Below are 25789 nucleotides of genomic sequence, written 5' to 3'. Positions count from 1 at the left end.
AGTCTCCAAGGCAACAGGTTGTCAAGAGTCACACTGTATCCCTGGGAAAATGCTTTGTCCTAATGCAAATCAACTGCTTTTGTCTCAGTCCCTGGAAATCTGCATAGCTTTATTAAAGGAAAACAGAAGTCAAATAGGGCATGTTAGCATGAAGTGAGGTAAATTTATGCCCCATTGTAGAGACAATAAAAAACTATTAAAGTTTTTCTTGTCAACAAGCCAGCTTCTAATGTAGTGTGTAAAATTCATAAGAAGTCTTCTGGCTAGTAGTATAGTTGACTGTTATAGCCTTCATAGAACAGTTTTGTTTTATCCCACTTGCTTTGAAAGTTTTTTAACAATTACCTTTAGTAACTTAAAGAGAAAACTTGGCACAGAGAATTTGTTAAAATGTACATCAAGGCTGCCTGCCAAAGTAATATTATAGAACAGGTGCTGTCAGAATGAGGAGGTGGAAGCAAAAGAAGGAAACCATCAGAGAGAATAAGCACAGGAAATGACCCCAAAGCAAGGGAGTCTCTGCTGCATACTGTTACCACCACCTGGCCCAGCCAGAAGCTAGCCAGAAGCCAGCCCTTGACTGACGCCTAGCTCACAGATGTTTACACAACCTACTGGCAGACCTGGCCTCATCTGCTTTTTTTCCCCCTCTTACTAGAATAAATTCTATTTTGTGAACTTTTGGTTCAACACTTCCCAGTTCTATTACTTGTATCTGCCACTTTTGTACTCCTCCATTAGTCTTTTTAATATTTGACCATTCTTACCCTGTATCTTAACTGATAGCAAGATAGATAAATGCCCATTGTTTCAAAACATCAGGCAGCTTTTTTTTTTTTTTTTTTTTTCCAGAACTTCCTAATTCTCTCTTGGCAAAATGTTACAATTACCCTGTGGACAACAGGGCAATCATCAGTAACTCTGAGGTTGACAGATGCTCTATGTTTCTTGGCATCTTTGTTCATGTTTTCTTTATTGCTTGAATATTCTATATAGCCAGGTTTTTAATTTTTAAAGAAATTTTCATTTTGGAAAACAATGCTTTAAGTGACTTACCAAAATTATTGGATTTATTAAAACTATTAGTTTGTGATCCTTAGACCAATTTAAAAAAATGAGAGCTGATATACTATTCTATGCCTTGGATGAGTATTGACAGTCCTTTCAGAATTTGATGTGGCCACAACAAAAATAAATTCGCAGAAATGTTCTACTGCTTTCAAGGACAAATCTGTCAGTAAGGTGACCATAAGATAGCCCATTTTAAAGAAATAACGCCAGAAAGGCAGGTCATAAGTAAGTCTCTAGAATGAAGAACTTAACAAAGGCAAGAAAGACAGAATCCACATTGGGTTAAACTAAACCAAAAGTGTCCACACTATAAAATGATATATACTATTAAAATAAATAATTTTGTGATTTGTGAATTATAGTACCATAATTTTTAAAGGCTCCTCATTAAACAATTTATTATAAAACAAATCAAATTTGTCTCCTTGGTACATTATCTTATAATATATGATTAATTTAATGATAGTTATCATTTCATCTCTGTGTGTGTAGAAGAAAGCTTTTGTAATGTATTTGAGTATATATTTTCTAGAGTTAAATAAATATTGGACATACTGGTTATTGCTTTTGCTGAAAATTATTTTCTTTACTTAGTCTTAGTTTTATTCAATTCTTTAGTTTGCTTACATAGATTTTACTGACACATATTATTAGATTGTTTATTTGAAAAATTGCATTTTATGTTGATTTTCTTTGATGAAGACTGCAAACAAAAAGGTATCTAAGACAGATCTCAATAAATTTAGAAGTTTGTTTTGCCAAGGTTAAGGCCATGGCTGTGACACAACCTCAAAAGGTCATGAGCCCAACGTAGTCAGGCTCCAGCTTGGTTTCACACATTTTAGGGAGACATAAGGCATCAATCAATATATCTAAGATGTACATTGGTGCAGTCCATAAAGGCAGGACAACTCAAAATGGGCCCTTCCATGTCAAAGATGGATTCAAAGATTTCCTGATTGGTAATTGGTTGAAAGAGTTTATCCAAAGACCTGGAATCAATAGAAGGGAAGGTCTGGATTAAGATAAGGGGTTATAGAGACCAAGGTTTTTATTATGCAGATGAAGCCTCCAGGTAGCAGGCTTCAGAGAGAATAGATTGTAAATGTTTCTTATCCAACTTAAAAAAATGCCAGAATCTTAGTTAATTCTCTCCTTGTTCAGGAAAGACACCTAGAAAGGGAAGGTCTTTTTTCCTTTCCCCTTCTGTCCCATTAGGGACAGCTTTGCAGAGTCATTTCAAAATATGTCAAGTAAATTTATTTTGGGTAAAATACTTCAATTTCTTTTAGGACCAGCTGTCATGTTGGTATCTTATTGCTACAAAGAGTCTGCATTGTCAGTCTCGAGTTCTCTGCTTGAATGTTAAAGGCTGGCCAGCTGTGCCTAAATTCCAAAACCTGGATAATATAATGAGGCAGGTCCAACCTCCACTTCCCATCCTGGCTGGAACTAATTTTTACGGTTAACTTAGGAATGCCGTGGGCCAACAGGAGGGGCCCATTCAATTGGCTGGGGACTTAGAATTTTATTTTTGGTTTACAAGACTCTCATTGTGAATCTAAAAGTAAACAGGAGATGTGGAAAGGAATTTTGCCATTTGTGACAACTGATCAGTGATAAAAAGAGTATATAGTTATAAATAGTCAACCTTTGAGGGAGCCTCTGCTGGGGCAACCTATCAATTTTCTAGATGTCTACATTTAATTGTATCATTCCACACTATAAATACTAAGAGCCTCTATGTGTAAAGTACTGCAATAGATCCTGGGGAATCAAGGAAATTAGACCAGGTTCTTGCTCACAAAGCTCTTATATTCTAGGAAATATATTGCATTTATATAGCTGTGAAAGAGGAAGAATAGGCTGCTTTCCTAGTTATTAAACATGGTTAGATGGCTCTGTGAGAATATCACCAGCCTGACTTTGTACAATATTATATGAATCTTTCCAGTTTAACTGCCACTGTACATGATTATATCTGAATTCTTAAATATGGCTTATGAGGACATTCACAATCTGTCCCTTTCTTCAAAATTTAATTATTCTTCCACATTCTACTGCCATATCACTCCCTGAGTAGCCATACCTAGCCTGGCTTAGGTGCCCACATCATTTCTCGTACTGTATTCCATGCTGTCGCTATTGTTCCACTTATCACACTATGTTGTACTTGTATGTTTTCCTGACTCTCACTAGACTTTAAACTCCTCAAGAGTAGGTACATATTCTTCGCAATCACGTCTTCAATGTAAACTACCTGGCACTTAATAGTGCTCAATAAATATTTGTTGAATGAATGAACTGCTTAAAACGCTATTTCAAAGAGAAATAGAATATTGTTAATTGGTCCATTCCATGATCTTTCAAGTCAATGGTAGCAAGCTAAATAATCACAAATGATAGCATGATCTATAATTAATTATACTGATTAAAATCTCTTACAGTATAATTATATGAAGATTTGCTTCCCTTTAATTTAATATCCATAATAAAAAACAATTGCTAGCAATTTCTAATTAGTTGTCTTTTTTCCAAATCCATATTAATTTAGGATTCAAACATCCTTGTGATACATTTCTACAATACATAGAATTGCTTAGCAAAGCATATGGCTCAGTGTAAGTCTTCAATAACATTAGTATGATGGCAGTAGTGTTGGTGGACTGGTTTATAGTGATGGCAACAATGAATGTGTATCATTGATATTACATATAAATCATATGACTTATTTATTCAAGATAAATTTAGACACTTGTTCAGTTCTTTCAAAATACAGGAAGAACTTTGCCATGTCTTATTTACAAGTAATATTGTTATTTGCATTATTATTAAATTAAGCATAATAACAAACCATTGTATTGGGGAAGAGAATGTGAAATATTATTATAAAATTTTACAATGTTTTGTAATGGAAACAATTCCCCCAGGTGACAAAATATGTATGTAAACAATTGACATCTGGATGCTATTTTACAAAAACAGCAGTTACAGAGAGAAAGGGTTTTCATTTTCTCTAACACTTCAAACAGCTTTACAAATATTTATAAAAGGTCACCAATAGAGGGCTTACCTAGGGTTGAATAAAAGACGCCCTAAGACATCAAAAGCTATTTTGAACGTCCAGCTGGGAGATCTAAAACAGAGAGTAGCAAAGACAGTTTGTGACAAAGCTGACACACAGTATTCTAAAAGGAGTGAAATCAATTGTGACATTTTTCATTTATTTGTAAATGCCTCTTTGGCAGTACACTCACTCAAAACGACAGTTGCTTCTTACAGAATAGGGGAGGTGATGGCAAAATAGAGGAATCTTGACAGTTGCTTTAATGAGATTCTGCATTAGGGCTATTCTAACACTTTCACCCAACAAGAAGGTTGCCCTTCATTTTCAATATCGTATCTCAGTAATTTGGAAAATGTTATCTCTATGAAAAACTAAACTAGCCAGTCCTGAATAGCCATGGCCCAGTTTATTTTCCCCTTATCTTTCAATCAGTAGAAAACATTCTAAATCAAGTATCTAAATAAATGTCAGCTGTTCAGACCAATTATCTGTTCTCATTAAGAATGCTGTTTTTATTTAAAACAGTAATATGGAGTGTCAGAACAACTCAAGACATACATACCAGAAACTCAGTATTTGCTTGAAAGTATCTGGGAGTATACTTTAAGCTGCATTTTAAAAATGTTTTTATTTTTATATTTGATGTTCCTAAGGAAAAGCAAATTGTTGGCAAGGTAAAATTTCATTAGTCTTTGTAATATGAGCAACTACAAACTATCACAATCTAAATATTGAATTCATTTTTTCATTCAATCCTTCTTTGATCAGATGTTAAGTGTTTGGTGCAACTGCAAATCAACTGCTGTAAACCTACTTCTTAAAGAAAGAAAAAAAAAGTAAATTATAATGTAGAGGGAAAATGCAATCCAATCCAGAGCCTAGCCCAGCACCTATCAGCTATAAGTCAACCAATAGGTATTTGTTGAACGGATAAACTCAACAAATTATATATGGCAATGTAACCCACAGCATTATGGGCATATACAGATCCCAGAGAAATGAACTAATAAGAGACACTGGAGGAATAATGAACTCTCTGGGTTCCAATTTCCTTATCTGTAAAGTAATATTTACTTTATAAGAGTGTCATGAGGATAAAATAAAAGTTGGGGCAGGAATAAATCACCTAGTACGGCTCCCGGTTCATAGCAAATTGTCAATAAATAGTAGCGATTATAAAGCTTTGCTTTAGCCAAAACAAATGATATTTCTCAAATACAATAACAAAATTACTAACAACAGTAGAATGAGGGAACCCTGTCTGTTAGGATAATACTATTAGCTTTGGTTCTGTCTCTTCCACTAAGAGCCACTTTGCAAATCAGTTTTTCTCACAAAAATGGGACTAATACTGTATTCCTATATTTACATAAAACTAAAACTCAGGTTGACTATAAAAGTCATCTGGGTACTTTAAGTACCCTACTATCATACATTGTTGTAATAAGTACCATGAATATGGCATTGAGCACCATTTCAGTCTGGCAAATTAACTGTGGTCTAAGATCTTGTGTTGGAAATTTTGCCCTGCTAGTCAATGGTTAATTTTCAGGTAATGTTCAGTAGAGCTCATAAACAAAACTGCTTGAGAAGCTAGATGTGTGCAGATTGATGAAGGTTTTTGTCTCTTTATTCTATTTTTAATTTACCTAGAGCAGTAGCTCTCAAACTTACATATCAAAATTACCAGAAGGATGTGTTTATTGCCAATAGCTATAGTGTAACTCCAGACCAGTTAAATCAATATATTTTTTAACATTCCTCAGATGATTCTAATGTGCAGCTAAGATTGAGAACCACTGGCCTAAAGTCTGATACAATTTTTCTCCAAAAAACACTGTCGGCTTCCCAAACAAATCACTTTTTTTCTCTTCTTTACAAGACCGATTCACCTTCCGTGTCTTTTTTCTTTCCAAGCAACTCTGGAGAGGGTGACTGTATGCACAGGTTTAAGAGGATCCTGATTAGACTCAAACATAATGGCGCCATTACTTTTGCCAGGGATTGATTTAGGGGTATATATGTTAGCCATAGCTAGCCAGTCAGATGGTAGGAAAGGTGTTCTTGGGGCTTCTAAGTTTTCCACCCTTCTGAAAAAATCCTTTGTTTCCTGTTGTTGTATACAGATGTGATGGCTAGGACTGCTTTGGACATCTTGGGAGCGGGGAGGAAGTTAGTCTAAGGCCAAAGCCAACATCGTGAGGATGGCAGAGCAGAATGATAGAAACAGAACCTGTGATAATGTCATTCAGCTGCTCAAATAATTTGCCCAATATCTGGAATTATGTAAAATAAATTCAGGTAACATCAAAGCATTTTGAATTTAAATAGCATTCCAAACAAATGAAAAAATGGACTAGATCCCAAGACTAACTTTAGGTTAAAAATTTTTTTTGTTTATATTGTGAAATATTTATGAATTAAACCATCTGGTAAAAATGCGTTACTTTTCCTTAGATATTAAACAATGTCCTAGTTTTATTTAAATGGTTTCATAGCACATTTTACTAAGAAATATTGTGTAGTATGTACACAGACATAATAAATGTAATAGTAGATTCTGCCCTTTAAATACTTTTTTGTAAGTACTAATTTGTTCCAATTTTTATATACACATAATGTGCAATATTAAAATATATTTTCTGCCTCCCACATATATAAATATGTGCATTTGCTTTTTAAAAAATTATTGCCATGTTTATAAAGTAGAGAAAAATGAGTTTTTTAATATCCAACCACAACAATTGCATGACTTCCTAATAATCTTGTTTTTAATTGATTCTATAGATAGCTTGCATTTCTTGCCAGTTGTATGTCTTATTCTCAAATGTCAAGACTACAGTTTTGTTTCTGAAATGTCCTCTCTTTTCTTTAAGCAATACTTTCCTGGACCAGGAAATAATGAGGATACTTTGGAATGATGCTTTATTGTCAACTACACAGTTGGAATGAGATTAATCAGAATTTTGCTGTAAGATCTATTATGGAGCTTTCAGTGACATACACTGTAATCGCTATGCTCCAATTAGACACTTTAAATCTGTGGGTTTTGTTTTTTTTTTTTTCCAACTAATTTCCTTTGTGTTGCTTCTTCCTCTCTCCACCTCCTCTGTGGTTCCTGTATTGTTTATTTAACAATAAGAATAATTTCAGAAATATTCACCAGCATTTTTGTGGAGAAGAAGACTAGACTACCCTTGCTGGATGGGATTTGTTAGGTGAGTCAGAGAGCAACATGTATTAGGAGCTGTAGCTTTTGAGAGCCAATAGAGATTAACAGAGAAGAGAAAACAGGAGTTGAGGCTGATAAGAGGCCTCAATGGTATGATCTCTTTTCCTATGTTAGGAATAATGCTCAAAATCCCAAGGAAATTGAACACTCGAACAAAGGATTCTTAGCAAACAATTTTACTTCTATGCAGAGGGGTGCCTCCTTGGCCAGTCGCCATGAGAGCACACCTGAACAAAGGGGCACGAGAGCCTTTATTCCTGACGCAAGTCCTGCCCCTGTACCCCTTCCCCATTGGCTGGGGTTGGGTCATACAACCTAAACTAATCCCGGTTGGCTAAACATTTGTTTTTTTTAGATAAGGTGGGCAAGTAAAAGAAAGTGGAGAGGAAAGGGGAAGGGGTGTCTGTAATGAGCTAGAAAGTTAGTCCTCTTTCCAAATAAGGAAAGGAATGTGAGCTGGTACTGATTATACCTGGTACTGTGGCATGCCTGGCATCTAACAAAGGCAAAAAGGAAAAAAGGAGAAAAAGGAGAAAAAAGAGAAAAAGGAAAAAAGGAGGGGGGGTACTATGAATTAAGGAATAAAAGATTGATCAGGTTATTTAAAGAGAAACCTCATCATATCCCACAGCTATGACCCTCCAAATCCTCAATAAATATATAACTGTCATGTTATGCTTAATGTGATAGATTTCCTGCAAAAGTCAACAGGGGATACAGTTTGGTGAAGTTGAGAAGTGAGTAGAAAGGCTGAAGCTAAGAACGTTCAGTAAGGAAAAGGATGCTGAAAAAAAGAAAGGTGGAAATTCTTAGAGCACATTCCATCCAGAATAGATCAGGTAGTGAAACAGGGGCTCAACCGAATTTTCCTTCAGTGTAGCTTGGGAAACCAGTTATATTTTTTTCTCCCTCACTATTCTATAAGCACCCAAGAACAGTACTCTTTGAACAGTACTCTGAGTTCCATATAGGATTCAATGATTAAATTTGACTCCAGTAGGACAGCTCCTCCTAAAAGGGCCTTTGTCCCTCTTACTCCTAAATTTAGGCAATTTCCATACCCTCCCCCTTTCCTTCTCTACTCAAATATTTATAAGACTGACCTCTCAATAGTGATAAGAACTTGGCAGAGCTAGAAATCTCATGGCCTGAGTTTGGTTTGGCATCGTCTCCTTATTTCGGGATCACTTAGTGCTTTTATGTTATAGTAATGGATCTTCACACTCTAAAAAAATAGTTACAGGTGCTCATGTCTGTCTCAGTCCTCCTCACCCAAGGACAGGGATCTGACTTCATCTCTACATCCCTTCCCCTTCCCCTTCCCCCAGAAACTGAAAAGGACCTTCACAAAGTAGAGACTTAATAAATGTCTGATGCATTGAACACGATTATAAATGAAGTACCTATTTTTTGCTCTGTTTATATTTATACTAAAACTGTACTTGCAATGATTTCATCTACCTTTTGGAGCATCAAAGTACAATCATTGGGGTCAGATATTTTATATCATTAGTCTAAATCAATACTGATTTAAATAAATCTAGGAATTTTTATGAGGACTTTAATATTTTGAAATTATTTCTAGAGACAAGTCCTTATTTCTTGTAAATCTCATTTTATTCACAGAAATATGAGATGTCTTATGAACCACTGGTATTTCTATTGTAAATATTAAGGAATGTTGCATTACAATGCAGACAGGTAATCCGTAGGCCCAGCAGAGAAATAATGATTAACACACACTAGAGGGAGTATACATTTTAATAGACTCACTCATAAAATCCATGTTTCAAAGGTTATAAAACAGAATCGAGTTTACCAAAAAGCAAATAAATCATCTTACTTTGGGGTTTCTTCTTTCATTTCTGATTTTTAAATAATAAACATCATTTCCCCAGAGCAGGTAAACTACACTTACCTGTAAATGAATGATAGAAAGTTCGAAAATCCTCACAAAAGATTGACTCTCAGTGAACTTTGCTCCTGATAAATTCTACCCATAATGTTTATTCAAATTTAGTTTTAAAAAGAGAAAGCAGACTTTGGAGAGATGGCCTTTACGTGGATTTTATTTGCTGATGATAATGATGATGCACAGTGCCTCTTCACAAGATTACATGAGTTAAAAGGTAATCCCACTATCACTCTTGCACCGATGAGTGCTCTACTTGAGTGCTGATCTCAATTTTTGACTCCAAGCTAAGACAGAACCAAAAGAATTAAAAAAAAAAAATGCAGAGCCATGGAAATAATGACTGAAAGGACTAAAAATGAGCAAATGTGAAAGAAAATGTGATAAAAATTGATTAAAAATAAAAGAAACATACACCATGCATAGAAACATGGGGCCAAATAAATGAAAATGTCAGTATCAACAACTAGGCTTTTTAATTACACTGAATTTGGGCTAACTAGATGATGTTCATTATAGCTTGTATATTTGTCCTAATGCTTTAAGGCTGTATTTGTCTTCTTCAGAAGTCATATGAACTGTATGTAGGTCAGTGTGCTTTACCTCAATAAATTGCTTCAACAAATTTGTTCATAGTTTCACAAAATAAAATGATCATACAAGAGATGAATTATTGTTCCTTTCAATATTTTAAGTCACACTTCCTACTTTCTGTGTGTGTAGGTTTTTCGTTTTGTTTTGAGATGGTGTCTCCTTTGTCACCCAGTGATATAGTTTGGCTGTGTCCCCAGCCAAATCTCAACTTGAATTCCCACGTGTTGTGGGAGGGACCCGGTGGGGGGTAAGTATTCACCCATTCAGTGGGTGAATAAGTCTCATGAGATCTGATGGTTTTAAAATTGGGAGTTTCCCTACACAAGCTCTCTTCTCTTATCTGCTGCCATATGAGACATGCCTTTCACCTTCTGCTGTGACTGTGAGGCCTCCCCAGCCAGGTGGAACTGTAAGTCCAATAAACCTCTTTCTTTTGTAAATTGCCCAGTCTCGAGTATGTCTTTATCAGCAGCGTGAAAACGGACTAACACAGTAAATTCGTACTAGTAGAGTGGGGTGCTGCTGAAAAGATATCCGAAAATGTGGAAGCGGTTGGAACAGTTTGCAGGGTTCAGAAGAAGATAGGAAAATTTGGGAAAGTTGGGAGCTCCCTAGAGACTTGAATGGCTTTGACCAAAATGCTGATAATGATATAGACAATGAAATCCAGGCTAAGGTGTTCTCAGATGGAGAAGAGGAACTTGTTGGGAACTGGAGCAAAGGTGACTCTTCGTATGTTTTAGCAAAGAGACTGGTGCATTTTGCCTCTATCCTAGAGATTTGTGGAACTTTGAACTTGAGAGAGATAATTTAGAGTATCTGGTAGAAGAAATTTCTAGGCAGCAAAGCACTGAAGAGGTGACTTGTGTGTTGTTAAAGGCATTCTGTTTTAAAAGAGAAACAAACCATAAAAGTAAGGAAAATTTGCAGCCTGACAATGCGATAGAAAAGAAAATCCCATTTTCTGAGAAGAAATTCAAGCCGGCTGCAGAAACTTGTGTAAGTAATGAGGAACCAAATGTTAATCACCAAGACAATGGGGAAAATGTCTCCAAGGCAGGTCAGAGACCTTTGCAGCAGACCCTCCCATCACAGGCCTGGAAGTTGGGGAAGAAAAAGTGGTTTTGTGAGCCGGGCCCAGGGTCTCTGTGCTGTGTGCAGTTTAGGGATTTGATGCCGTGTCCCTGCTGCTCTAGCCGTGGCTGAAAGGGGCCAACATAGAGCCTGGGTTGTGGCTTCAGAGGGTGCAAGCTTCAAGCCTTGGCAGCTTCCACATGGTGTCAGCCTGCCAGTGCACAGAGGTCAAGAACTGCAGTGTGGGAACCTCAGCCTAGATTTCAAAGGATGTTTGAAAATGCCTGGATGTTCAGGCAGAGTTTGCTGCAGGGGCAGGGCTCTCATGGAGAACCTCTGCTAGGGCAATGCTAAAGGGAAACGTGCGGTCAGAACCCCCACACAGAGTCCCCACAGGGGCACCACCTAGTGGAGCTGTGAGAAGAGGGCCACCATCCTCTAGACCTCAGAATGGTAGATCCACTGACAGCTTGCACACTGCACTGGAAAAGCTGCAGACACTCAGCAACAGTCCAAGAAAGCAGCAGGGAAGGAGGCTTTACCCTGCAGAGCCACAGAGGCAGAGCAGCCCAAGACCATGGGAACCCACCTCTTGCATCAGTGCAACCTGGATGTGAGACATGGAGTCAAAGATCATTTTGGAGCTTTAAAATTTGGTTGCCCCAGTGGATTTCGGACGTGCACGGGGCCTGTAGCCCCTCTGTTTTGGACAGTGTCTCCCATTAAGAATAGGTGTATTTACCTTATTCTTATACTCCTATTGTATCTAGGAAGTAACTAATTTGCTTTTGATTTTACAGGCACAAAGGCAGAAGGGACTAGCCTTGTCTCAGATGAGACTTTGGACTGTGGACTTTTGAGTTAATGCTGAAATGAGTTAAGATTTTGGGGGACTGTTGGGAAGGCATGACTACTTTTGAAATGTGGGGACGTGAGATTTGTGAGGGGCCAGGGGCAGAATGATAAGGTTTGACTGTGTCCTCACCCAAATCTCATCTTGAATTCCTACGTATTGTGGGAGGGACCCAGTGCGAGGTAATTAATCTTGCAGGCAAATCTTTCCCATGCTGTTTTCATGAGAGTGAATAATTCTCATGAGATCTGATGGTTTTAAAAATCGGAGTTTCTCTGCACAAGCTCTCTTCTCTTATCTGCCACCATGTGAGACGTGCCTTTCACCTTCCACCTTGATTGTGAGGTCTCTCCAGCCATGTGGAACTGTAAGTCCAATAAACCTCTTTCTTTCGTAAATTGCCCAGTGTCAGGAATGTCTTTATCAGCAGTGTGAAAACTAATACACCCAGGCTGGAGTGCAGTGGCACTATCTCGGCTCACTGCAACCTCCACCTCAGGTTCAAGCAATTCTTGTACCTCAGCCTCCTGAGTAGTTGGGACTACAAGTGCATGCCGTCACACCCAAGTTTTTTGTATTTTTACTAGAGACAACGTTTCACCATGTTGGCCAGACTGGTCTCAAACTCCTGACCTCAGGTGATCTACATGCCTTGGCCTCTCAAAGTGCTGGGCTTACAGGTATGAGCCACTATGCCTGGCGACTACATTTGTAATATTTTATATTTTATATAAGAAGGATACTCCTATAATGCTATGCACACTATGAAAGTTTATAATCTAAATGAAATGGAAAAGACTAACATATATGAAACAATAGGCATTTTTATTCAGTACTATTGCTGCTTTGATTAAATCTAGAGGAGAAAATATCCTCAAAAGAGATAGTACATAACACAAAGTGGAAGAAAGCTCCTATGTGTGAATTTAGATTCACAAGCTTTTTATAATAAAATATATTAATAGTAAATATTTTTGGCTTTTCTGGCCACACGGCACCTGTTGCAACTATTCAGTCTGCTGTCGGAATATGAAGCTGTTACTGACAATATGTAAATGAATGTGCATGGCTGTATTCCAGTAAAACTTTATTAACCAAAACTGGTGTTGAGCCAGATTTGGCCTGCGGACCATAATTTGCCAGCCCCTGGTCTAGTTCCTCAGTTTCAAAGGGATACATCCCCTTTCCAATACAAAATAGCAAGAAAGGGACCAAGGCCAGGTAGAATTTTTGTAGATAACCCCTGAAATCCCAGAACATAAGAAACACTTATGTTTGAATATAATTTCAAGCAAATGTGATGGATGTTTTATTATAATATTGTTTTATATTATCCATGTAAATTTCTGCCTCCATTAGACAGACTCTTTAGACTTTCCCAACTAGACAAATCTCTTCCTAAGCTCCCTGTCATTAAATTTCCTTGGCAATTGAGAAGGCTTTGACAAAAGTCTAGACATCAAATTTGGGTAATTAAAAGCTTACTTACACTTAAAAAGAAAAATAAAAGACTTTTTTTTTTTTGAGATGGAGTTTCACTCTTGTTGCCCAGGCTAGAGTGCAATGGCACAATCTCAGCTCACTGCAACCTCCGCCTCCCAGATTCAAATGATTCTCCTACCTCAGCCTCCTGAGTAGCTGGGATTACAGTCACGTGCCACCACACCTAGCTAATTTTTGTATTTTTAGTAGAGACAGAGTTTCACCATGTTGGCCAGGCTCTTCTCTAACTCCTGACCTCATGATCCACCTGCCTCAGCCTCCCAAAGTGCTGGGATTACAGGCCTGACCCACTGTGCCCAGCCAAGACCTTCTTTTCTATCACTGATATATGTCTGTTTTCTTAACTCTTTCCTAGAAATCCAAATATTTTGCTACATTAGAAAGTAGAGCAGAACAAATTATTGAATAAGTGCATCTTCACCGCAACTTAAACATTGTGACTTTTCACTCCACCCTCTACTGTGTAGATATATCACAACACATTCAAAATTGTGAACAGATAATGTTAGTAGCTGCAGTATGACCCTAAGTTATTTTAGTGATAAACTACTAATAAAAAATTTCAGGCCAGGCACAGTGGCTCATGCCTGTAATCCCAGCACTTCGGGAGGCGAGATAGATGGATCACTTAAGGTCAGGAGTTTGAGAACAGCCTGGCCAACATAGTAAAATCCCGTCTCCAATAAAAATACAAAAATTAGCTGGGTGTGGTGGCACGTGCCTGTAATCCCAGTTACTCGGGAGGCTGAGGCAAGAGAATCACTTGAATCTGGGGTGACAGAGGGTGCAGTGAGCACAGATTACACCCCTGCACTCCAGCCTGGGTGACAGAATGAGACTCCATCTCAAAAAAAAAAAAAAGAAAAAGAAAAACAATTTCAGTGTTACCAAATACAATTATTAAGTTAGCTGGCTATTTTTTAAATTAATGTACTAATACTTCTCTAATATTATTTCCCATAGAAAAATTATGAAAGTGATTCATCAATTATCATGATCCATTTACCACAAATAATAGTCAATATATATTATATGCCAGGCAATATGTAAAGTGCTAGACATTTATTTAACTATTTACTAGTCAAAGCAATTCTTTATAATGTAGGTACTATTATTACTCTCATTATACCATGATGAGAAAACCGGGCTACAAAGAGGTTGTAAATCATGCCAAAAGTCACACAGCTAGTAAGTAGCAGAGCTAGAATTCAAAAGCTGGTGGTCTAGGTTCCCAATGCTAATGAGGCCAAAACCATGACTGTTTACACAGAAATGCTAGTCCACTGAATTGCCAGTATGCCCTACACTATGCCTGCAAAATACCACCATTGGCAAGAGGGAAGATGAAACGAAAGTGGGAGGTGAATACAGAAAAGTATAAGCCTCAACTGGTAAGTGAGGGAGAAGCACCTGAAAATTTATACCTAAGGACCCAAAAGTCATTATTCAACAAATGCTGTAAGTCAGTAAATCCTCCTTATAGACATGGCAAACACATTTATTTCAGGCTTTAGGATCAGATTAGCCTATATTTAGATCCTAGTTCCACTACTTACTAGCTAGTTTTTTGACTAATTAAAATCTATGAAACTCAGACTACTCTTGTATAAGATCAGAACAATAATCCATGCTCCCCCGTTATGATGAGGATTAGAAATGCTCATGGGGGACCAGGACATGGTGGGTGCCCCCCAAAATGGTATCTCTTACTAGTCAAAGTTTTGTTTGTTCACTTTTAAGTACAGAAATGAAAGCATTGTTATGATAACAAGTTGAAGAGATGCTAGAATCTGAATAAAGTTGAAAATCCATCCAAACATCTGAAAGACTTGTCTATATGAATTTTTGATTTCACATAATTTATGGATTATCTAAAAACATCATTAAAAATAGAGCTATGATTAATCATTGCTATGGATGTTTGTGCCCCTCCAAATCTTACTGTAAAATGTGACTTTCAATGTTGGAGGTGGGACCTGGTTGGGGGGTGACTGGATCATGGGGGTGAATCCCTCATAAATGGTTTCACACCATCCCCTTGGTAATAAGTGAGTTCTCACTCGGTTCACACAAGATCTGGTTGTTTACAAGTCTGAGACATCCCCCTTCTCTTGCTCTTGCTATTGCTCTCGCCATCTGACATTCTGTCATGATTGTAAGCTCCCTGAGGCCTCGCCAGAAGTAGATTCAGCATCATGCTTCCCGTACAGCCTGCAGAATGGTGAGCCAATTAAACCTCTTTTCTTTATAAATTACCTAGCTTCAGGCATTCCTTTATAGTGACACAAGAATGGACTAGCACAGTCATAAAGACAAATTCTCTAGAAGACTGTCTCGATTTTTCATCTGAAACAACTACATCTATCCAATTACAGTCATGTGTTGCTTAATGACAAGGATATGTTCTGAGAAATGCACTGTTAGGTGATTTTGTCTTTGTGCAAACATGATAGGTGGTATTTACATCTAGACTGTACAGACTACTGTACACACAGACTATATGGTAGGGCCTATTGCTCCAGGCAATAAACCTATACAGTATGTTACTCTACTGAATACTCTAGGCAACTGTAACGCAATGCTAAGTGTTTGTACATCTAAACATATCTAAACACAGAAAAGGTAATGCTTTGTGCTACAATGTTAGGATGGCTATAACTTTACTAGGCAATAGGAACTTTTTAGTTCTATTATAATCTTATGGGCCGCGCATGGTGGCTCACATTTGTAATCCCAGGACTTTGGGAGGCTGAGGCAGGAGAGATCAGCCTGAGCAACATGGTGAGACCCAACCTCGACAAATGTTTTCTTCTTTTTTTTTTTTTAAATTTGTTGGGCATGGTGGCAGGTACCTGTGGTCCCAGCTGCCCAGTAGGAGGCTGAGGTGGGAGGATGGCTTAAGCCCAGGAGGTCAAGGCTGCAGTGAGCTATAATGATGCCACTGCACTCCAGCCTGAACAACAGAGCAGGACTCTGTCACAAAAAAAAACAATATATTTTATGGGACCACCTAAATATATGTGGTCCCTTGCTGAATGAAACATTGTTACATAAGGTGTATGTATTAAGACATTATTTCAATTCATAGAGCTTCCTGCCTTGTCTGTGGCTACAGTATATTGTGAAGATACCTTCAAGCCTGGGCAAGCCTTACGGGACTAGGACAGGCTGAACATCCACCCGCCACCCTACTCTCATCTGCTCACTTTCAGTTTAAAGCAACACCCACATCTATTTTCCGCAATGCGCTACATAAATATTATCATTTCATTATTTTCTATGTGAGCCTTGATATATCAAAGATAGGAAAGAATTGTATTACTGGATGCCATCTGATACATTAGTCATTAAATAAAGAGGTAGTGGCAATCATACTTTAATGTAGCTAAATTATACTTCAGTAAAAATTTTTAACACATGATATATTAATTATATGACATTATGCACAATCATAAAACACAGATAATATTTCAAGGAGGTGTTGTTAATTCAGAAGACCAAAAGAACTATAGAAAGACATAGATACAAGCAAAAAAAAAGAAGAAATAAAGAGACCAAGTATATTCATAAATTTTTTTTAATTTTCTAATTTTCTCTAAGAGAGATAATGGGGCACACATCATACTTGCTGAACCCCATTCACAACCTGAATTTTAAAAAAAGGAAAAAAGCAAAATAATGTTATACAACCATATGATTATGATGACTAAAATAATAAGACACATAATTATGTTGCAATATTTAAACACAAATTGGCAATGACCTGGAAATTTAGGAGTAGTAAAGTCATAAATAAGGAAAAAGACATATCCCCATGGATGAGGTAGGCAGCAGAAAGCCTCAGGTAGGTTAAAGTTAGTGAGATTAGTTCCAGCAGGCAGCAAATTTCAACTGTTTTCTATTCATCCAGGTAGTACTAAGCAATTATTTTTCATGTAATTCCATTGTTGCCACTATGTGTTAGGTTCTGTTTTCAAATTTAAACCAACCTATTACATACCTTTATTACAGGAAAGCTTAAACGAAATGCATTTGTGTAAGAGATGTAGATACAAACTTCAGAATATTCATGTTAACCATCATTGATCTCTGCTTTGATGGAGGTGATTTTTGATGTAAAATAAGCCGAAATTACACTAAAATAATGGGAAAAGAGTTATGAATATAAAACTTTGAATTCATTAAGTATAACCAGAATATACATATATAGATTGTTTTCTTTATAGGAGAGTCTACTTTAGTTCTAATGGTACTGCTATTATTTAAGTATGTTAACCAAAACAAATGAGTTTCTTAAACAGCAGTCTCATCACCTAACAAGTTTAGGTGTCTACAAGTTAATGATGATTACCAAAACAATTGTCTCAGTTCACTCAAGCTGCTATAACATAACAAAATACTATAGACTAACAAGACATTTGTTTCTCACAGTTCTGGAGGCTAAAATGTCTAAGAGCAAGGTACCAGCAGACCTGGTATCTGGTGAGGGCCCATTTCCTGTTTTACAGGCAGTGCTTTCTTGCTGTGTCCTCACATCGTGGAAGGGGCAAGAGATCTCTAGAGTTTCTTTTCCTTGTTGTTGTTGTTGTTGTTGTTGTTGTTGTTGTTGTTGTTTTTTGAGACAGAGTCTCGCTCTTTCGCCCAAGCTGGAGTGCAGTGGCGAGATCTCGGCTCACTGCAAGCTCCACCTCCCGGGTTCACGCCATTCTCCCGCCTCAGCCTCCCGAGTAGCTGGGACTACAGGCGCCCGCCACCGCGCCCGGCTAATTTTTGTATTTTTTAGTAGAGACGGGGTTTCACCGTGTTAGCCAGGATGGTCTCGATCTCCTGACCTCGTGATCCACCCGCCGCGGCCTCTCAAAGTGCTGGGATTACAGGTGTGAGCCACTGCACCCGGCCTTTCTTGTTGTTTTAAGACACGGTCTTCGTCTGTCGCCCAGGCTGGACTGCAATGGTATGATCATGGCTCACTGTAACCTCACTCCCACCTCAGCCTCCCATGTAACTGGGACTACAGGTGCACACCACTATGCCCATGTAATTTTTTTTCTTTTTTTTGGAGAGATGAAGTCTATGTTATCCAAGCTGGTCTCAAACTACTGGCCTCAAGCAATCCCCCCACCTCAGCTTCCCAAAGTGCTGAGATTGAGCCAACAAGCTCAGCCCTTGCAGTCTCTTTTACAGGACACTAGTCTCATTCACGAATACTCTTCCTTCATGACCTAATCACCTCCCAAAGGCTCCATCTCCTAATACCATCACCTTAGGGGTTAGGATTACAATGTATGAAACCAAGAGAGACATAAAACACTCAGTCCATTGCAAGTCAATTCAATTTTTGGCTATGTTAATACCAGAACAAAGCAGAGGAAATATAAGAAAAATATCCCACTATACTCTATGAGACGTGTATTAACAGAATGCCATTGTGCATGGCTTTATTTTTTTCTTTTGAGACAGAGTCTCACTCTGTTGCCCAGGCTGGAGTGTAGTGGTGCAATCAGGGCTCACTGCAGCTTGGAACTCCTGGGCTCCAGTGATCCTCCTGCTTCAGCCTCCCAAGTAGCTGGGATGACAGGTGCATGCCACCACGCCTGGCTATTTTTTTAAATATAATTTTAGATTCAGAGACCATATGTGCAGATTTGTTACATGCATACATTGTGTAATGGTGAGGTTTGGGCTTCTAGTGTACCCATCACCCAAATAATAAACAATGTATCCAGCAGATAATTTTTCAACCCTCATTCCCCTCTCCTTCTACACCCTTTTGAAGTCCCATTGTCTATGAATTCAATCTTTATGTCTATGTGTACTCATCATTTAGCTCCCACTTACAAGCAAGAACATGTGGTATTTGATTTTCTGTTTCTGAGTTATTTCACTGAGGATAATTACCTATAGGCCTCCAGTTCTATATGTGTTTCTGCAAAAGACAGTATTTCTTTTCTTTTTTTTTTTTTTTTTTTTTTTGAGACAGGGTCTAGCCCTGTCACCCAGGCTGGAGTGCAGTGGCACGATCTTGGCTCATTGCAACCTCGGTCTCCCAGGCTCAAGCCCAAGCGATTCTTGTGCCTCACCCTTCTGAGTAGCTGGTACTACAGGCATGCATCACCATGCCCGGCTAATTTTTGTATTTTTGGTATAGACGGAGTTTCACCATGTTGGCCAGGCTAGTCTTGAACTCCTGACCTCAAGTGATCCGCCTGCCTCGGCCCCGAACATTTTATTCTTTTTTATGACCAAATTGTATTCAGTTTTATTTATCCATGCAACTGTTGATGGACACTTAGGTTGATTCCGTGCCTTTGCTATCGTGAATAGTGTTGCAATAAACATTCAAGAGCATGTGTCTTTTTTTGTATAATGATTTCTTCTAAGTAGATAAACAGTAGTGGGATTGCTGAATTAAATAATTCCATTTTTAGTTCTTTGAGACATCTCCACACTGTTTTGCACAGAGGTTGTACTAATTTACATTCCCACCAACAGTGTTTGTGTTCCCTTTTCTCTGCATACTTGCCAACACCTGTTTTTTTTTTATTTTTTAATAGTAGCCATTCTAAATGGTGTGAGATGATGTCTTATTGTGGTTTTAGTTTGTATTTCTTTGATGATTACTAATGTTGAGCATTTTTTCATGTTTCTTGGCTGCTTGTATGTCCTTTATCCACTTTGCAATGGGGTTGTGTTTTTCTTGTTGAGTTCCTTGTAGATTCTGGATGTTAGTCCTTTGTTGGTGGCATAATTTGCTAATAATTTCTCACATTCTGTAAATTGTCTTTTACCTCTGTTGGTTATTTCTTTCGTCGTGCAGAAGCATTTTAGTTTGACTAAATCCTATTTGTCTATTTTTGTTTTTGTTACATATGCTTTTGATGACTTAGTCATAAATTCTTTGCCTAGGCCAGTGTCCAGAAGAGCTTTTCCTGGGTTTTCTTCTATAATTTTTATAGTATCAGGTTTTACATTTAAGTCTTTAATCCAACTTAATTTTTGTATAAAGTGAGAGATACGGGTTCAGTTTCATTTTTCTGTATATGGCTAGCCAATTTTCCTAGCAACATTTATTGAATACAGTGTCTTTTCTTTGTTGTTTATTTTTCTCTACTTTATCAAAGATCAGTTGGTTGCAGGCACATGGCTTTATTGCTGGGTTCTCTACTCTGTTACATTGATCTGATCCTATTTTTGTACCAGTACTATTCTCTTTTAGTTACTATAGCCTTGTAGTAAAGTTTGAAGTCAGGTAATGTGAGGGCTCCAGCTTTGTTCCTTTTGCTTAGGACTGCTTTGGCTATTCGGGCTCTTTCTTGATTCCATACGAACTTTAGGATTGTTTTTTCCAATTCTGTGAAAAATGACATTGGTAATTTGACAGGAATTGCATTGCATCTGTAGATTACTTTAGGCAGTATGGTCACTTTAACAATATTGATTCTTCCAATTCATGAGCAAGGAATGTTTTTTCATTTGTTTATATCATCCACAATTTCTTTCATCAGTGTTTTGTAGTTCTCCTTGTACAGATCTTTCACTTCCTTGGATAAATGTATTCCTAGGCATTTTACTTTCTGTGTGTGTGGCTACTGTAAATGGTATTGTGTTCTTGATTTGGTTCTCAGCTTAAATGTTAAATGCTTTCAACTTTTTCCCATTCAGTATGATGTTGGCTGTGGGTTTGTCATAGGTGGCTCTCCTTATTTTGAGGTATATTCCTTTTGATGCATAGTTTGTTAAGGGTTTTTATCATGAAAGGATGCTAGATTTTATTGAATGTTTTTTCTGATCTACTGAGATGATCATATGATTTTTGCTTTTAATTCTGGTTAGTACAAGGCATTTTGAAAGAGATATTGAAAACAGAAGGGTAAGAGAAGGGTAATACATGAAAAATAGGGAGCATTAAGAAAAACCCTGGCCAGGCGTAGTGGCTCACATCTGTAATCCCAGCACTTTGAGAGGCCAAGATGGGTGGATCACCTGAGGTCGGGAGTTCGAGACCAGACTGACCAAGATGGAGAAACCCTGTCTCTACTAAAAATACAAAATTAGCTGGGTGTGGTGTCGCATGCATATAATAATCCCAGCTATTCGTGATGCTGAGGCAGTAGAATCACTTGAACCCAGGAAGCGGAGATTGCTGTGAGCCAAGATCACACCACCGCACTCCAGCCTGGGCAAAAAAGAGTGAAACTCTGTCTCAAAAAAAAAAAAAAAAGGAAATCTTCATTCATTCACTTGTTTCAAAAACTTTGCTGAGGGCTAATCTTAATCTTAATATTGAAGCTTTTAAATTATCTTGTGTTTCAAAGATCTCTGAGAAAATTATTTCTTTTGACAATGTTATCCCCATGTTTAAGAATATAAAATCTGTATATTCAGCATACTTACCAAATGTTGATTTGAACCATTATTATTGCTTCTAATCAAACTCTCATTAATATCTTTTATATGTTGAATGTGTTTGTCTTGCAGGTGGTAGGTGATGGAGACAGAGAAAGAGAGATAAAGAAATACAGAGAGATACCTTATTAACTCAGAGATATTCTAACAAATTTTTATAATGTCATCAGAGATTTTTCTACTCTGAATAATTCAAATCATTGAGCTTTTGCCTTAAAAAAAATGCAGAATACAAAGAGATTTATCATGTGAGTGCAACTACTTCTGCTTTCTCAAAAGGTTGACCAGGCTTATGGTCTTTGAAAGGGCAACTGAGATAACCATGTGCCTAACTTTTTAATGGTTTACCTATCTTCTTTTTCACACATCAAGTCGAATGGGTAGGGAAAGAGGCTCATAAATAAGAGAAAACCTAACTAACTATTGAAGGAATTCAATCTGGCTAAAATGTGGAATATAAAGAGGAACGGCAAGAGATGAAGTTAGATAGGCCAGATAATAAGGGTCTTACAGGTCATGTTAAGGTGATTAAATTTTATTCTGAGGTTAATGAAGAATCTTTGAAAGATGTGAAGCAGGGTTGTGATTTACTTTATAGTAAGATCATTTCTCTATCTGAAATGTGATAATGGACTTGGAAACACTACAAGCAAAGAGATCAGTTAGGAAGCAGTGGCATTAATCAGCTAAAAGATGAGTTTAAAAAGTTGGGAATCAAAAACGTATTTAAAATTATTTTATGTAAAAAACTATCCCTAAGCCTCCCATTACTGGACAGAAAGTATTAAACAGAAAGTATTAAAGACAAATCGTTAAATGATAGATCCTAGAGCAGTTTGCTTGTATGTAGCTGATGGCCAATGTTGGTCCAGACAGTATTTTAAAAAAATTTGCCAAACTTTAAAAATTAGGAAATTACATACACACAGGCACATACATCCAGATTTGTAGCTTCTCTAGGTAACAGGAAGATGTTGTAACCTGGGCCATCATTCCCACATAGTAAAAATTGACTACAGCTGGTTAGTGATTACTCCTCTTAAATAGGGCATACATTCTCCAGTTTTTTCGAGTCTGTGCAATTTTTTACTTTCTTATCAGCATGGATACCATCTGTTAATTACCATTGATCACCTCTACACTTCAGTCGTCTATTTCACCTACATTGCCTCTACAGGCATTTGAGATTGGGACTTGTGTATAAAAGAATATGTAAATACTTTACTTAATTTTTAAAAATGACATTCTGTCATTTAAAATGACATTTTAAAATGACATTCTGTTTTTAGGAGGAAATCAGTGAGTGACAGAAACACAATATACTAGAGATTTCTGAAAGAAACATGTACAAGGACATGAGAAAGTTAACAGAATAATTCCTTGTATCATCAATGTAGGAGTAATCACAGGTCTTTATTTAACTTGGTACCACATTATCACTTGGTGTCACTTTGGTCTCATAACAACTCAAATCTCTTCTCTCCAAAAAAGAAAAAGTACATTTTAAAAGTTCAACTTGGATTTAAAACTTCTCAAAATGAACCAAATACACAATCAGCTATTCATTAGCTAACTACCTCATCTAGATTTTCTTCAGATAAAATTATTTTTAAAGTGATTAAAAAAGAGAAAGAACAGAATACCAAAAGTAAAAGCAGAAACACTTGCCATTTTAGATTACCTTACCAGAAAAGTATTCTAATATTTGTACCAACACTATTTTCAATTGAATCTAATAAGCAAATATAATTCCAAGGATATGAAAAGGAACTGCTAAGATAATTGTTCTGAAAGTACTCCAATTAAAGATGAAAATACATAATGCTTTATTTTGGCAAAAGAATGATCCAGTGGCACAGACAAGCAGTGACTTCTGTAACATTTAATAATCTGTAGACAAAATGCAAATAGCAACAACCCCCAAAACCTCTATAATATAAATCTTAATCAGAATATAAAACTATGTTCATTTTCTCTTATAGAAAATAAAACAAAAAATAATCTTCACATCACAACCTACGTTGTAACCATACGTTTTACTATATGAACATCTAATTCATTTTAAAAATTAATATTAAAAGTAATTATAGCAAGGGAGCTTTTCACAATTTATTCCTGGCTAATATTACATTTTAAAATATGTTTTTAAAACCTAAAGAATAATTTAAATTATAATACTGACAAATATTAGACTTTGAAAGTCATTTATTTTTTTCCAAAATTCTTTATTTTTTCAAATTTCAAAATCACTATTCTTTGTATATATAACAACATTTACAGAAATGACTTGTGTGATTTTTTTACTATTTAGCATAAAGACATGTCATTCGTAATTTTCTTTTAAGTGAAAAATAAAAATTTAGTAAAAACAGTACTATATATCAGAGAGTTGTTCCACACCTAACTTATGATTTTAAGCAAAAGTAATATAAAAATGAACAACTTGTATTAGACAAGAGTATACAGATCAATTTTTATCATCTTTGTTAAATGAATAATTTCATAGAAAGCCTTTCAAATTCATTCAAATAAATACCAAGATACATATTAAATAAGCTGATTTTCCTAGGGCAACTGTAAGAAATGAATTGCCAAGTCCAGTCAACTTCTAAAGGCCCTGTGAGCTCTTCTAAACCCAACTCTAGGTTAGTAAAGTAGAATTACCAGGCAGAAGTGGAACGTCTACAAATAGAAGGTGAGTTACTGTGTGTACCGATGTCAAAGTAGTAAACTCCTTACTCCCGCAAGACAGGAGGAAAAAACAAAGGTCTCATTAAGTAGATAGTATTTCCTTTCACATATACAGCAGTGGGTCAAATGAGGAGATGCATAACTGATATCTGAACAACGAAGATTTTAAAGATATAATGACTAATGTCATTAACAAATGAAATTGCTCTCAGAGTACTGAAAAGATGCAATGAGGAAAAAACGTGCTATTAATATTTTAGAAGTGCTTGCTCTGGGAACACAACATTTACAACTCCAGTAAGAGAAAACAAAGGGAGGTAGTATGAAGACCATGAAATATAAACAAGTTTTTGTTTGCCAATGCAGTTGTACAACAGTATGAAAATCAACAATAAATACTTTATGGCATTCTGGTAGCAAAAGAAGCCAAGCACTTGGGTCAACCTGCCATTTTTTCTCTATTCATGTTTTGTTACTGCTTTTGCTCTTTCCTCCTAATCTACAACTTCTTATCATTTCTTTTCCCTTTTGCCTATGTTTAATGTCTGTTTTTATCTAAGACTGCTATTATCATTCATCTAAAGGGTCCTTTCCTTTTTCTAGGCACTGTATTGAGAAAATGTCTAAACTGGCCTGAGATAACCTTGAATCACTGTTGTCAATAATGTTGCCAAACATAATTCCATGATTCAATCCAATTATATATTATCTCAACTTTACTCAGCCTTTAAGGGTTTTTTTTTTTTTTCCAATTGTCAGTTCTCTGATTTCAACTACTTTTCCTAAAAGATTCTCTAGTTCAACCAAATATTTGTTCTATAAAACTTGATCACACATCTATAATATTTATTAATATAGTACCTGATATACTAAAAGCTGCCCCTTTAACAGTTTATAGCCTAGCAAGAGTGACAAGCCCTGTAAAATGTGCTAAGTAGTTTATAATGAAAACACATACTGAAAGCTATAATGTAATTAACTAGCAGTTACCATTTGCCCAACTCCATGTTAAAGACTTTTCAAGACACCATTTCGTTTTATCCTCAAGGAAGAGGATTTTGCCCCATTTTTAAAAATGAGAAATGGAGATTGTTCAAGGACACATAGCCAGTGCATGGCAAAAGAGAATTTAAAGCAAGATTTTGTTAATTCCAAACCTAGGGGCTTAACAGTTACAAGTCTTAAAAGAATAACAAAGTATGAGCCCAATAGAAAAGGGCTATCCTGTGTTTATACTGTATTCATATCCTCCTATATACATGCATCTCCCAACCTGAATGCCTTTTCTGAAATACTATTTTTCTCTCCTTTAGAACTTGCTCCAAACTCACCTCATGATTCCTTCCTGATAATATTGCTTCACTATAATTGCTCCCTCAGAATCTT

General features: G+C 36.7%; 1 protein-coding gene across 5 annotated transcripts in view; it reads right to left on the bottom strand.

The window, feature by feature from the left end:
• NAALADL2 (N-acetylated alpha-linked acidic dipeptidase like 2) overlaps window positions 1-25789 on the bottom strand; it is a 1368615-nt gene that overhangs the window by 1267468 nt on the left and 75358 nt on the right. For 2 of the 5 annotated variants that reach the window (XM_063807338.1, XM_063807336.1), the window contains exon 2: window positions 4145-4207. The exons of 2 other annotated variants lie outside the window; for them this stretch is intronic. The gene's annotated coding sequence lies outside the window, so the exon portion shown is untranslated. Of the gene's footprint in view, window positions 1-4144; window positions 4208-17306; window positions 17397-25789 lie in introns of those variants that run through there. One more of the 5 variants, XM_063807337.1, reaches the window with a different exon arrangement.

Source organism: Pan troglodytes, chromosome 2 (genome assembly GCF_028858775.2).
Source record: "Pan troglodytes isolate AG18354 chromosome 2, NHGRI_mPanTro3-v2.0_pri, whole genome shotgun sequence".
Lineage (NCBI taxonomy): Eukaryota > Metazoa > Chordata > Mammalia > Primates > Hominidae > Pan > Pan troglodytes.
The sequence above is the reverse complement of the archived record's forward strand: the minus strand, read 5'-3'. Positions and strand labels throughout refer to the sequence as shown.